We start from the raw sequence: 12,531 nt of genomic DNA, 5'->3' as shown, positions 1-12,531 counted from the left end.
GTGGCGGAAATGCTCTCTGAGAACGGCGATGCCTTGTGGGAGGAGTGTAGTGGCCTCAAAACTACTTAACAGAGGAGCAGGACTATTGGACAAAATTCGAAAGGCTCCACACAGTGAAGGGCACTGATGAAGGCACGGACATCGCCAAAATATATTTGCCGCCACTGTTTTCCTGTGCATCTGGGCAATAAAAGCTTCACCAAAGGATCCCCCTCTGGCCTCTGTTTTCTTTTCGGAGTGAAATTTGTGGTATATTATCAGCGCTAGCCTGCAGCGCTGTACAGATGGCCTCGCAGCATCAAGTGGCCCGGGCGTGATGGGCGATCGCACTGCGTGCAGTGCTTCTTTTCCTCGTGCAAACGAATAGCCCGGTGTCCGCCACCATTCAAGGAACTGTATTTCACGGTCTGAGGCATCTGCTTCAATCAGGGCGTTGTGTAGCTACTCAGCTGCCCCCGTTTGTATACCTAACTTGTTTGATGGCTGCAGCGATCCGAGGGGGCCCGAGGTGATGCCTGGAAGCTCTGATGTCAACAGCGGGGGTCCTCGCGCCATACCTGCACCAAGCCACTACTAACAACGAACATTTGAAAATTCCTCCATATCACCAGCCCGGCTGCATGATGACAGTGCATGCTGGGAGTTAAGTTCGGCATTCATCCTAAACTTCCTACAGGTGAGCGGCATCGTTCAGTGGGAGGAGTGTAGTGGCCTCAAAACTACTAAACAGAGGAGCAGGACTATTGGACAAAATTCGAAAGGCTCCACTCAGTGAAGGGCACTGATGAAGGCACGGACATCGCCGAAATATATTTGCCGCCACTGTTTTCCTGTGCATCTGGGCAATAAAAGCTTCACCAAAGGATCCCCCTCTGGCCTCTGTTTCCTTTTCGGAGTGAAATTTGTGGTATATTATCAGCGCTAGCCTGCAGCGCTGTACAGATGGCCTCGCAGCATCAACTGGCCCGGGCGTGATGGGCGATCGCACTGCGTGCAGTGCTTCTTTTCCTCGTGCAAACGAATAGCCCGGTGTCCGCCACCATTCAAGGAACTGTATTTCACGGTCTGAGACATCTGCTTCAATCAGGGCGTTGTGTAGCTACTCAGCTGCCCCAGTTTGTATACCTACCTTGTTTGATGGCTGCAGTGATCCGAGGGGGCCCGAGGTGATGCCTGGAAGCTCTGATGTCAACAGCGGGGGTCCTCGCGCCATACCTGCACCAAGCCACTACCAACAACGAACATTTGAAAATTCCTCCATATCACCAGCCCGGCTGCATGATGACAGTGCATGGTGGGAGTTGGAATTCGGCATTCATCCTAAACTTCCAACAGGTGAGCGGCATCGTTCAGTGGGAGGAGTGTAGTGGCCTCAAAACTACTTAACAGAGGAGCAGGACTATTGGACAAAATTCGAAAGGCTCCACACAGTGAAGGGCACTGATGAAGGCACGGACATCGCCGAAATATATTTGCCGCCACTGTTTTCCTGTGCATCTGGGCAATAAAAGCTTCACCAAAGGATCCCCCTCTGGCCTCTGTTTCCTTTTCGGAGTGAAATTTGTGGTATATTATCAGCGCTAGCCTGCAGCACTGTACAGATGGCCTCGCAGCATCAACTGGCCCGGGCGTGATGGGCGATCGCACTGCGTGCAGTGCTTCTTTTCCTCGTGCAAACGAATAGCCCGGTGTCCGCCACCATTCAAGGAACTGTATTTCACGGTCTGAGACATCTGCTTCAATCAAGGCGTTGTGTAGCTACTCAGCTGCCCCCGTTTGTATACCTAACTTGTTTGATGGCTGCAGCGATCCGAGGGGGCCCGAGGTGATGCCTGGAAGCTCTGATGTCAACAGCGGGGGTCCTCGCGCCATACCTGCACCAAGCCACTACTAACAACGAACATTTGAAAATTCCTCCATATCACCAGCCCGGCTGCATGATGACAGTGCATGCTGGGAGTTAAGTTCGGCATTCATCCTAAACTTCCTACAGGTGAGCGGCATCGTTCAGTGGGAGGAGTGTAGTGGCCTCAAAACTACTAAACAGAGGAGCAGGACTATTGGACAAAATTCGAAAGGCTCCACTCAGTGAAGGGCACTGATGAAGGCACGGACATCGCCGAAATATATTTGCCGCCACTGTTTTCCTGTGCATCTGGGCAATAAAAGCTTCACCAAAGGATCCCACTCTGGCCTCTGTTTCCTTTTCGGAGTGAAATTTGTGGTATATTATCAGTGCTAGCCTGCAGCGCTGTACAGATGGCCTCGCAGCATCAAGTGGCCCGGGTGTGATGGGCGATCGCACTGCGTGCAGTGCTTCTTTTCCTCGTGCAAACGAATAGCCTGGTGTCCGCCACCATTCAAGGAACTGTATTTCACGGTCTGAGGCATCTGCTTCAATCAGGGCGTTGTGTAGCTACTCAGCTGCCCCCGTTTGTATACCTACCTTGTTTGATGGCTGCAGCGATCCGAGGGGACCCGAGGTGATGCCTGGAAGCTCTGATGTCAACAGCGGGGGTCCTCTCACCATACCTGCACCAAGCCACTACCAACAACGAACATTTGAAAATTCCTCCATATCACCAGCCCGGCTGCATGATGACAGTGCATGGTGGGAGTTGGAGTTCGGCATTCATCCTAAACTTCCAACAGGTGAGCGGCATCGTTCAGTGGGAGGAGTGTAGTGGCCTCAAAACTACTTAACAGAGGAGCAGGACTATTGGACAAAATTCGAAAGGCTCCACACAGTGAAGGGCACTGATGAAGGCACGGACATCGCCAAAATATATTTGCCGCCACTGTTTTCCTGTGCATCTGGGCAATAAAAGCTTCACCAAAGGATCCCCCTCTGGCCTCTGTTTCCTTTTCGGAGTGAAATTTGTGGTATATTATCAGCGCTAGCCTGCAGCGCTGTACAGATGGCCTCGCAGCATCAACTGGCCCGGGCGTGATGGGCGATCGCACTGCGTGCAGTGCTTCTTTTCCTCGTGCAAACGAATAGCCCGGTGTCCGCCACCATTCAAGGAACTGTATTTCACGGTCTGAGACATCTGCTTCAATCAGGGCGTTGTGTAGCTACTCAGCTGCCCCAGTTTGTATACCTACCTTGTTTGATGGCTGCAGTGATCCGAGGGGGCCCGAGGTGATGCCTGGAAGCTCTGATGTCAACAGCGGGGGTCCTCGCGCCATACCTGCACCAAGCCACTACCAACAACGAACATTTGAAAATTCCTCCATATCACCAGCCCGGCTGCATGATGACAGTGCATGGTGGGAGTTGGAATTCGGCATTCATCCTAAACTTCCAACAGGTGAGCGGCATCGTTCAGTGGGAGGAGTGTAGTGGCCTCAAAACTACTTAACAGAGGAGCAGGACTATTGGACAAAATTCGAAAGGCTCCACACAGTGAAGGGCACTGATGAAGGCACGGACATCGCCGAAATATATTTGCCGCCACTGTTTTCCTGTGCATCTGGGCAATAAAAGCTTCACCAAAGGATCCCCCTCTGGCCTCTGTTTCCTTTTCGGAGTGAAATTTGTGGTATATTATCAGCGCTAGCCTGCAGCGCTGTACAGATGGCCTCGCAGCATCAACTGGCCCGGGCGTGATGGGCGATCGCACTGCGTGCAGTGCTTCTTTTCCTCGTGCAAACGAATAGCCCGGTGTCCGCCACCATTCAAGGAACTGTATTTCACGGTCTGAGACATCTGCTTCAATCAAGGCGTTGTGTAGCTACTCAGCTGCCCCCGTTTGTATACCTACCTTGTTTGATGGCTGCAGCGATCCGAGGGGACCCGAGGTGATGCCTGGAAGCTCTGATGTCAACAGCGGGGGTCCTCTCACCATACCTGCACCAAGCCACTACCAACAACGAACATTTGAAAATTCCTCCATATCACCAGCCCGGCTGCATGATGACAGTGAATGCTGGGAGTTGGAGTTCGGCATTCATCCTAAACTTCCAACAGGTGAGCGGCATCGTTCAGTGGGAGGAGTGTAGTGGCCTCAAAACTACTAAACAGAGGAGCAGGACTATTGGACAAAATTCGAAAGGCTCCACACAGTGAAGGGCGCTGATGAAGGCACGGACATCGCCTAAATATATTTGCCGCCACTGTTTTCCTGTGCATCTGGGCAATAAAAGCTTCACCAAAGGATCCCCCTCTGGCCTCTGTTTCCTTTTCGGAGTGAAATTTGTGGTATACTATCAGTGCTAGCCTGCAGCGCTGTACAGATGGCCTCGCAGCATCAAGTGGCCCGGGTGTGATGGGCGATCGCACTGCGTGCAGTGCTTCTTTTCCTCGTGCAAACGAATAGCCCGGTGTCCGCCACCATTCAAGGAACTGTATTTCACGGTCTGAGACATCTGCTTCAATCAAGGCGTTGTGTAGCTACTCAGCTGCCCCCGTTTGTATACCTACCTTGTTTGATGGCTGCAGCGATCCGAGGGGACCCGAGGTGATGCCTGGAAGCTCTGATGTCAACAGCGGGGGTCCTCTTGCCATACCTGCACCAAGCCACTACCAACAACAAACATTTGAAAATTCCTCCATATCACCAGCCCGGCTGCATGATGACAGTGCATGCTGGGAGTTGGAGTTCGGCATTCATCCTAAACTTCCAACAGGTGAGCGGCATCGTTCAGTGGGAGGAGTGTAGTGGCCTCAAAACTACTTAACAGAGGAGCAGGACTATTGGACAAAATTCGAAAGGCTCCACACAGTGAAGGGCACTGATGAAGGCACGGACATCGCCGAAATATATTTGCCGCCACTGTTTTCCTGTGCATCTGGGCAATAAAAGCTTCACCAAAGGATCCCCCTCTGGTCTCTGTTTCCTTTTCGGAGTGAACTTTGTGATATATATATATATATATATTTTTTCAGGTGCCCAGGTGGCGGAAATGCTCTCTGAGATCGGCGATACCTTGTGAAGGCCACAAATCATGAGACGCCGCCTGACGCGTTTCGTTTACACTTTTTCAAAGGCCATTAACCAATGTCTCATGTGCCACACCTTTAATACATATCTGCTGCCTTCTGACAGGCTGTTTCTTGAAGCAGTCACCCACAGGATTGTGGTAAAGATAGTGTGGCAATAATTTCACCCAGATGGGCGCCGAACACAAAGGATTATAAATGCTTGCCCTGGATGGGCCCCAGGAATTGGAACATCATAATTCCGGTACCACTCCCCTCGATCAGCTGGGAAGATTCTCAGCCGCCGACCTGCATCCGATCCTGTGGTGGTGCATTCCCTGCGGCAAAGACGTGCCGCATATTAATGAAAGCTCCAGGTGCCCAGGTGGCTGGAATGCTCTCTGAGAGCGGTGATACCTTGTGGATGCCCCAATCATGAGACGCGGCCTGACGCGTTTCGTTAACACTTTTTCAAAGGCCATTAACCAATAGCTCGTGTGCCACACCTTTAATACATATCTGCTGCCTTCTGATAGGCTGTTTCTTGAAGCAGTAACCCACAGGATATATATATATATATATATATATATATATATATATATATATATATATATATATATATTCACTGAAAAAACGATAGGTTTCACACATGTTTTGGTTGGCTGGACATTTCACTCATACAAAACCATTGAAATTCCCCCGTTATAGTTAGTTCAGCTAACTATAACTTGCGCGCCTGCATTGCACTGCTGATGACGTCACATATTACATCACTCATGACATGGTCAGTGACATCACTCATGACATCACTGATGACATCTCAAATGACATCACTGATGACGTCGCTGATGACATCATCCTTGTGAAAGAGTGGCAGACCTTCTCTCACCGTAATATAACCTTTGATACACACAGTCAAAAATAGAAAGTAACATTTTCAAAAAAATGGATATACCAATACCAGTTACAACAACCTATTCAGAAATTCCAACATCTACATACAGAAGTGAATTTCTAAGGTTTTTTAAATGCTAATTCCTAACTATAACGTGGCTGAAACCTAAGGTTTTTTCAGTGAATTTCTAAGGTTTTTTAAATGCTAATTCCTAACTATAACTTGACTGAAACCTATGGTTTTTTCAGTGAATTTCAAAGGTTTTGTGAATGATAATTTTTAAATGTATTAATTGTTATTTTTTTTATACTGATTTACTACATTGTTTTAAAGTATTTATTTTTAGATATTTTATTTTTTAAATTACATTACATATTTTTTATATAAATTAAAAAATTATTTTTTAAAATATTGAAATTGTAATATATATGTTTTTATTTTATATATTTTTTAATGTATATATATTTTATAAAGCAGGCAATGATACCCTATGGAAGGAAATTCAAGTTACTGGTAAGTACGGTTAAAATTACTTTTCAGGAACAGTAGTGGGCTGAAAGATGCAGCACTGAGGTCTCTCCTGATAACAGGTGAGTAAATCGGAATTCGTAGTTCGGCTGATTTGAGAGGAATTTTTTTAAGTTCCAAAACTCCACACTTAGAAGAATTTCCAAGTGAAACCAGTCAATGTTAGCCTATGGAAGGAAATTCAAGTTACTTTAACTACGATTAGAATTACTTTTCAGGCTCAGTAGTGGGCTGAAAGATGCAGAACTGAGGTCTCTCTTGATAACAGGTGAGTAAATCGGAATTCGTAGTTCGGCTGATTTTAGAGGAATATTTGTACGTTTCAAAAATAGACAGAACCTTTTCTGGTGAAAACCACACAATAGATTCCTACGGAAGGAAATACAAGTTACTGGTAAGCATGCTTAGATTTACTTTTCAGGGTCCGTACTTGACTCAAAGATGCAGCACTGACGTCTCTCATGATAACAGGTGAGTAAATCGGAATTCGTAGTTCGGCTGATTTTAGAGGAATATTTTGCTCAATAGTGAAGGAAGGGGGCGGGGCCTGAGGTGACATGTGTGCAAACATGCCCTGTGGCACGTTTTATGTTGGGGAATCAATTCCTCTTCAATCCTGAGGTCCCCTGTGAGCCAACTAACCCACCAGGCCCCTCTAGCATGCGCCAGGGAGCTGCGTTGCAGAGAGGTGTTCAGAGGACACGCCCCCTTTTTACAACACTCTGCAGCCACCTTTTTGCATTTTTAACGTTACTTTTTCTGTTTTCTTGTGCCTCTGTTCTACTGAGGCACAAGATGGCTGCCAACACTTCCAGGTTTGGAGTGTTGACAGCCAATTAGCAGAAAGCTTGTGCTTGGGAGGATACGCGTACGGTACTTCGTCTATAGATATATCTATGATTCTTTTGATTTTCTCAGGAACTACTGAACGGATTTACACCATTTAACAAAAAGCGTAATCTGCGAACCAAACTCTACCTTTTTGCCAAATGTGGTGTCATTCCGTTCAGCAGTTAGGGCTGTAGCCATGTCTAAAGGTCCCTTTAGAAAATTGCATGGGGAAAACACATTTTGGGATCCCCTTTTTTCTCAGCCCCCATTTACCAAACCACCCCGAAACTTTCAGGATAGGAGCGGAGCGGAGCGCCCCATTTTCTTGGAGAATTTGGCGAAGATTCGTCGACCGGCGCCAAAGTTATTCCAAATAGAATGTTGTGGATTTCCTATGGAAACTAGGTCCTAACTATAACTACCTACTGGCGACCGCCAGTAGGTAATATATATATTCTTTTTCACTCTCCTATTCAACACAAAGAAGGCATCTGCACACATCCAGGGGGCTTAGAATAAGTAGAGCTTTTGGTCCTCATTGAATAAATGAGCACAAGCACTCTGGAAGTATGTTGATGCCTTCTTCTTTGTGTTGAATGGAAGAAGAGTGACATTGCTGTACTGAAGTTAGCAGACCTATATGTTTGCCAGTGGGTAGTTATAGTTTGTGACACGTTTCCATAGGGAAAGTATTTTTAGTTTTCCTACTAACTTTTGGCACGGTTTGACGAATCTTAATGAAACCCTTAAACAAAAAAATGATCTTCCACCTCAGCTCATAACTGGAATGTTTTGGGGAGATCCGTCAAGTGGGGCCCCAAAGGAAGGGGGTCACAAAACGTGTTTCACCGTTCAATTTTTCCACAGGAACTTTAGACACAGCTACAGCCTAAACAGATGAATAGATTTACACCAAATTTTGCAGAAAGGTATATCTTGGTCCAGAAAAAGTGCTTTTTGTGATTTGTTGTAATTCTGTTCATTCGTTTTTGTGCAAATAATGATAACAGTTCACACCACGAAGGATCCATAGACCCTATAGTTTTCATGCTGAGATATGATTGGCTTCGACCACAGCAACAACGATGTTGATGTGGTGGAAGCCATCTTAGGACCCCATGCTCAGAAATTAAAAAAAAAAGACATATGAGGCAGGGTAGAGATACCTGGCCTCGCTAAGCCTGGTAATGGGGTTGCCGATGGACCCGCCTCAGGCCAGAAATTAATTTTTTTAGTTTGCTGCAAATTCAGAGATGATCCTCAAATTAAAATAAGAAGCTTAGGCTCCTGTGTTATAATGAAAAGAAAAATGGATAGGCCTAGGCCTGGGCCCGGTGCTTTATATTTACAGGGGAGGGGGACATGTGTCCTCCCTCCCAAGCCTCCAAGAGGCCCTGGGGACACCATCCCTCGGGCCGTTCAATAAAATGAGGGGAGGGGACCCATGGGCCACCTCCCCGAGTTTTGTTACGCTTCAGGTTCAGCAGCCTCTCCCGCCTGGGTACTCACCAATAACTACACAACACATAGAGCATAATATTACACATCTTTATTCGTCTTAGTGTAACTGTGAACTAAGCATTCTCAAACAAACTTTCATTGCATTCCGCACTGACACCTAAGTCACGGCTACGCCATGGGCTACTGGCGGGGGCGGGCGCGGTCCTACTGCGGTCAGAGCGCCAAACTCGTAATAAGGCCCTAAGAGTTTCTCTCAGTGTTCGTGAATGAATGAATGAATCTGCTGAGTATCCATCAATACCTTGAAGATGCATTGCTTCTTCATCATTAAATTAATTGAACTTGCAGTGTTTGATGAGTGTATCGAGTCTCTCTACAAAGTCATCAATGGTTTCACCAAATTGTTGGTGTTTTTGACTGTAAATGCATCTTTTGTAATCAACGTTTGGCACTGGATTGAATTTGAGATTCAGCGTTTCGTTAACCTGACAATATGTAATTTATTTGTCATTTCACTGCATTTTCTTTCTGACTTATTTTCACACCATCACCAGCAAGAATTTTAAGATACTTGGTAATCTTTTTGTTATTAGTCTCTTCAAGTGCATTAATGAAATCATTAAATGTCTCTATCCAAGCAGTCCATCTATCGTCAATATTTTGCCTGTTCGTGGTATCGAAAGGTGGCGGTAGTTTCAGGAATGCAGCAGCATTGTGGATCTGTGTGCAACTTCATAACACCGTTGGTGGATTACTGTGACTAGGTTTAGGCAACTCATTGGTGAGACCATGCGATGTACTGGCGTCTGAATCATCTTTAATGATAGCTGGAAACGTGACCTTCTTTGCCATCTAAAAAATGTCATTATTCCGAGAGTTGCTCTCAGCTCTTTATTCTTCAAAGGTCTGTTAACTATTTCTGAGCCCCACTCTGCAACTTTGTGAATGAACGGCTTTGGGTATGGACGGCTCCGTTAGCACAACCCCAAACACTTCTCCTTGATTTCACTGAGTGCTGTGGTATGATGACTCTCTTTATTGCATTCAGTAAGTCATTTATTTCTTCTCTTCTAGATGTCAATTTACATTTTCTCACACCTGATTGATCTCCACCTTGTAGCTCTTCTGTTCATAGTATTATTTTGCAAATTATGAATATCAGCGGCTGTGCTTTGTAAACCGGGTTGAATCTGCCTTCAGCGTTAATACTCAATATAATGTACAAGTTTATCTTGTGTTGCAGCACTGTACCTTTATTTATGGCCTGAGCAACAGGTTCTTGACCATTGATGTTTAGATTTGCCACACTTTTGTTGTCTTCACCTGCTTTACAGCGGATGGAGCAGCTCTTTGACTCCACATGCATGAAGTGTTGATTACGTACTTCAACAGCAACACACATGAAAGGCACGAGCTGTTTGCTTGGACCCCGGCAAACTCTCTGGGAGAGAAATGTCATTCTTCAGGTTACTTATCCCCTATCTCGTTGGCAATAGCAGCGTCCTCCCCAGCCTGGGTACCCACCAATGACTATGTAACACACTGAACCCAATATTGCACATCTTTATTCATCTCTGTCTAACTGCGAACTCAATATTAAAAAAAAAGCTTTCATTGCATTCTCCTCTGACACCTAAGTCACAGCTCTACGGCGTCCATTAGAAGTCAAAAGGGTTCCTTCATAAAACTCCCAAGACACTACACCAGGGACCCCATCCCCTGAGGCTGGAAGAATTCCCAAAGGGGAGGGGACACCTTCCTGAGCCTTGAACCCCATCCTCCAGGCCGGCTACCCATGCATTAATTTAAGTGCTTGAGTGGAACTGATCTAGGAGAAGGAAAGTGAGGATTGCAATGAGACCTCCTGTTTAGTCAGTGTAGTTGTGGGTCTAAGGCACATTTAAAAAATTGATACTTGAAGGAGGGGGGGTGAAGGAATGAGAAGGCCCTCCAAGTGTCTGGGACCGTTAGGACAATCAGCCTTATTATATTGATAAATACAAAACATACAAACATCAAGAATACTAGCTTAGAGAAACGGTGAAGTATCCGTTTTGTTGATGTTTGACATTTTTGTCATTCGTATCATTATTACTGGCAAGGTGTACTATTTTGCTCACCTCAGGAAGTTCATCTGTATAGCCATCAATTTTACACAAGTTACTCTAATTTTATGGGGATTCAGAAGGGAACTGCCTCCTCTTATAAGCCAATATCAGTTACTCATTCATCGACCAAGAACCATTATTATTGCTCCTCCTTAGTGGTCCCTACCTTGCAGTTCGTTTTCCCATTATCTCAGCCAGTATGTATTCTCTTACTTATACCTTTCAATCCAATGCAATCTGTGTCCACATGACCCTTAATCTATGCCATTTCTTTCTTCCCCAGACCCCAACAAATTTTAGTACGGATGAGACCCTTTTATTCTTTCAAGGGTCGAAACGCCGTCGACACATGTACAAAGACAGACTGTTTTTTATAATTGTGATACAATGATTAATTCCTTGTGTCTTTACGTTTACTGAATAAAAAACTGCTGTCTTTTGATATAAAGCAACCAATATACTGTGTATGTTAACATCATACTTCACTCTCCCATCCTTGATTTTGGTTTTGGTTTATCTTTTTACCTGAGGTGTACTCACTCTTTCCTTTCTTCTTTGAGAAACACCTACAAATTGTTCTTCTAAATAATTTTCATTTAATAAAACTCGGTTCAGCTGAACCACAGTTGTTCATAAATACTCGCTGTGCTGTAATCTTTCTCATAATTCCTTATTCAAGATTACTGTTGATTGAATCACACATGTTGTTATAAAGATGTATTCTACACAGAAAGATCTGTGCAACAAAATCTTTTCTAAGAATGAGTTGCATGTGAACGATTGTTCCAAGGAAAACTTGATACCCCTGTTCGCATGTACATAAAGGTTGCTCTTGTTTTTGTTTAAATATTCCTAATACAAAAGAGCGGAGTATCTCGCTATAATTTGGGGACAACTTCAAGTCTCCAAAGAGCCATGTGAATCAAAATCATACATTCAAAGGGCCATCAATAATGGAACTTATTAATTTACACGCTCTTCAGTATTTAATACGAAACATGTAAAAAATGTATATCCATAAAACATATATGTAATTTCTATCTATATAAGAGTGTATTTCACTCTGGATATCTCCTGTTCAGTACATGCTAAGGTGACCCGACCCCTGGATCCAACCCCTTCATTCAAATTTTGGAATCTTATATCTGAGCGCCCTGAGGAAGGTGTGATGCATATTGCGGTCCTAACCGAAACACGAGTCGGCGCATACCAAGAATAGACACATAAGGACCAAAAGATGAGAATGAAGTGCTGACATTATCATGTATTGAACTGAACATTGTATTTACACAGATGGACTAAGAACCCATATATACTATACATATATATATATATATCAAATGTATTGAGTTTAGCACTTGATTTGTATAGGTTGAACTAAGACCTTCACCAACTACGTACTTATATTATTATTTAGAGACTTAAGTGGAGATAGTTTCATGTTGGTCCTTCTTAGATAGTTTTTTCATTTTGATTGGTGATATTTATTGATGTGTGAAGTATAGCGGAAGATGAATGTATGTGGTGTGTATGATCTGTATGTAGTTGTGCTGCTTGAGATGGAGTGATGGTAGGAGGAAAGCCAATAAATTCCTTGAAGATATCAGATTGAAATACACTCTTGTACAGACAGAAATTATATGCATGTTTTATGGATATACATTTTTGACATGTTTTGTATTAAATACCGATGAGCTTGTAACTAAATAAAATGATTGTCTCATTATTGATTGCCCTTTGAATGTATGATTTTGAATCACATGGCTCTTTGAAGACTTGAAGTTGTT

The sequence above is a fragment of the Lissotriton helveticus genome, chromosome 9 (genome assembly GCF_964261635.1).
Source record: "Lissotriton helveticus chromosome 9, aLisHel1.1, whole genome shotgun sequence".
Taxonomy (NCBI): domain Eukaryota; kingdom Metazoa; phylum Chordata; class Amphibia; order Caudata; family Salamandridae; genus Lissotriton; species Lissotriton helveticus.
This window is presented reverse-complemented; position numbering follows the sequence as displayed.